The sequence below is a fragment of the Nicotiana tomentosiformis genome, chromosome 2 (genome assembly GCF_000390325.3).
Source record: "Nicotiana tomentosiformis chromosome 2, ASM39032v3, whole genome shotgun sequence".
Taxonomy (NCBI): domain Eukaryota; kingdom Viridiplantae; phylum Streptophyta; class Magnoliopsida; order Solanales; family Solanaceae; genus Nicotiana; species Nicotiana tomentosiformis.
The window spans coordinates 141,747,121-141,750,845 of NC_090813.1; positions in this window are offsets into that span (position 1 = coordinate 141,747,121).

A 3,725-nucleotide genomic window follows, 5' to 3' on the forward strand; every position below is an offset into this window, starting at 1 on the left:
AATCGGGTCCAATTCGACTCTCAAATCTCAAATTTTTATTTTTCAAAATATATTCAAAAATCCCCCAAAAATTCACTTCAAATTTCATGATTTTGATGTGAAAATCCATAAGTAATCGAGTTATAATATTAAAATTGAGTTAAAATCACTTACCCAATATTTATGTGTGAAAATTCCCTCCAAAAATTGCCTCCCACCGAGTCTAGGGCTCAAAGTATGATAAAATGAACTCAAACCCCGAAATGGCCTCTAAGAATCAGTTGCGGATCTCGTATTTGCGGCCAAAAATCGGCAATTACGACCACCACAATTGTGACAAAAGGATCGTATTTATGAACCTAGCTGACCCAAACCAAAGTCGCATTTCTGACAAAATCCTTCACAGGAGCGAAGTTCACGCAGAAGAAGCAACTCGCATATGCGAACCCAACCACTAGAGGTCACTGTCACAAAAGCGACTCCCGTTATTGCATAAGCGAACAACCCCATGTCCGCAATTGTGGACAAACACCCGCAAATACGAGAACTGCTTCACACACCCAGATTCGCAAAAGCGAGATCCACCTCGCAAATTCGGCAGTTGCATTTGTGACCTATATATCGCAAATGCGACAACTGCAGAACTAGAATTCCCAACCAGGCCAAAACCATCTGAAAATCATCTCGACTCTCACCCGAGCCCCTCGGGACCCTGTTTAGCCATATCAACTAGTACATAAACCTCATATGAACTTGCTCGCGAGCTCAAAATATCAAAGTAACATATAAAACCATGAATTAAACATCAAAATGCGTCAAAATCATAATAAAACTCAAGAACTTCCAAAATCACAAACAAGCATCTGATTCCCATAAAGCCAACTTGGAATGAAATCAAACTTTACACACAAGTTCTAAATGAAAAAACAGACCTATTCTAAGTTTCGAAACAAAAATCTGAACCTGATAGGCACAAAGTCAACTCTCGATTAAACTTAGGAAATTTCTAAACCTTCAAATTGCCAACCTTCGCCAAAAAGAGACAATTCGACCTAGGAACCCCCAAATCAAAATTTGGACATACGCCCAAGTCCAAAATCATCATATGAACCTATTGGAACCCTCAAAATACGATTCTGAGACCGTTCACATAAAAGCCAAACCTTGGTCAACTCTTCAACTTAAAGCTTTCAAATATAAAAATTTCTCTTCCAAATTAATTTCGAACCTATCGAAAATCGAAACCAACCATACACACAAGTCGTAATATATCATATGAAGCTACTCGAGATATCAAATAACTGAATTGAACGCTAAAGATCAAAACACTCGGTCGAGTCATTACATAGGGAAGGCACCTAATAACTATAAATGGGTTATCAAGGTCAAATACACTTCTTCAGATGAGGTAGAGAGATATAAAGCCAGGCTTGTGGTTAAAGGCTATAGTCAATAAGAGGGGCTGGACTACAGTAGACCTTCTCACTAGTGGCTAAGATGGTCATAGTTAGGTTTGTCTTAGCCATAGAAGATGTAAAGCACTGTACATCTATCAAATAGATATACATAATGAACTTCTACAAGAAAATCTTCTTGAGGAGGTGTACATGAAAATTCCTTGGGGGTTTGCTACCCAGGTAGGGAAACAAAAGGCTTGCAAACTCCATAAGTCCTTGTATGAGCTTAAACAAGCTCCTAGGCAATAAAATAGGAAGCTTACTAATGCTTTATTATATATTGGTATCACTCAAAGTCCGTTTAACTACTCACTCTTTATAACAATAAAAAAGTGCAAACAAACTTAGTCGTAGTACTGATATATGCTGATTTTCTTGTAACAGGCCGCAATCCAGACTTAATTTTGAAGACCATGAACAATCTGAAACTTAAATTCAAAAAACAATTAGGAGAACCTAAGTTCCTTTTGGGGGATTGAATTTTTCAGATCAGAGCATGAAATTATGATGAGCAAGAGTAAGTATGAATTAAAGCTGATAGCAGAAATGAGGCATGGTGATGCTAAACCTGCTAGCACACCTTTGGAATCCAACTTGGAACTTACAACTGTTGAATATGAAAATTTCAATAAATAAAGGTATACATGAAGTAAAAGACATGATACTAGAGAACGCTTGGTTGTATCAGAGGTTGATAAGGAGGCTACTATACCTACTTATGACCAGGATTGCCATTGCATATGTATGAATTATTTTTGAGTTCAAAGAAGACGCCTCCAACTAATTAGGGGAACCCACTCTTCTTCCTTGCGTTCGAAGAATTCTAAAAAGGAGAGAATATTTCGTCCACCAAGAAGGATAGAGCGCGACCCCAGTTGACGAGATAAAAAAGGAAATGAGCCCATTGATTCACCTATCTGAAGCTGAAGGAATGAAAGCATTAGAGTCTAGATCCCCTGCTTATCCTAAAATAAAACCTCCCAAGAGTCTCCTCTAGTTGAACTGCGTCTAATAGACTCCCTGTTTCTCTCATCCCCTGCGTTAGCTCTTTGATCAGGATACTATTACCTAGGTTCCTAAACTTTGAATGGATGGCGGAACGTCAGGTACTCAGCCTATTCATGCATAAAGTTAAGCAGTCTCATCTGGATACTACTTTGAGAGTGGTTAGATATATCAAGGCTACATCAAGGCTTGGGCTCTTGATGCCCTCAGGAGGATCAAGAAAGCGGGAGGCTTTTTGTGACTTAGACTGGGGTAGTTGCTTGCAGACCAGAAGACCTATCACAGGCTGTGTGGTAAAGTTTGGTGATGCTTCAGTGTCTTGAATGTCAAAGAAGCAAGATATTGTTGTGAGAAGTTCAGCTGAGGCAGAATTCAGTAGCATGGCCTCTGTAGTTGCAGAATTGACTTAGCTCACACGGCTTTACTCAGGAGTAGAGATTACACTGCCCATAAGCCTATATTGAGACAGTAAAGCTGCAATTCAAATTGCAGCTAATCCCATATTTCATAAAAAAAAAATATATTGACATTGATTGTCAGTTTGTTATGAAAATTGTACAAGGACTGAGCAAAACATTTTATGTACTTATCAAGGAGCAACAAGCTGATCTGTTAACTAAAAGTCTTGGGAAACTATAACATGATTATTTAATGTCAAAGCAGAGATTGAAGGACCTGTTTCAACCATCAACTTGAGGGAGGGTGTTGAAGCACTGAACATTGATGCCAATTGTACACAGCTAGTACAACTGATTAAGTTAGAAAGCAGCAGAAGCAGTTAGTTAGTTAGATCTGTTAGTCAGTTAGTAGCAGTTGCTTAACATAGAAGCTAGGATTAGCTCTGTGTATACATACACACACATTGTACTTTATCACTGTTACATTGAATCATAAGAAATGAAAGAAGTTTTGAGTACGGTCAAAATCGATTCTCAGTCATAAAGACCGGTCGATACAATGACGTTTCAATCGAAGGATATCCGCATGGCGAGCTCGGATGAATTCTGAAGTAGAGGTGTCGAGTTTCGAGCTATAAGACCAATCAACCGCAAAACTCGATATCATTATCGAGCCCGCATCCGAATCGGACTACGGGGTAACGATGACCGACACAGGCCCAGAATATCGATGCTCCAAGGCAGAACCGAGCTCGAACTAAGACTGGGGATTCGATCTAACACCAAGCTCGAGTCAGTGCCGAGCTCGCAGACAAAAGCCATAACTACCGCACCAAGGGAGAGAATCTTGGCGAGAATCAAGGGAAAGACAAAACATCATGGGATC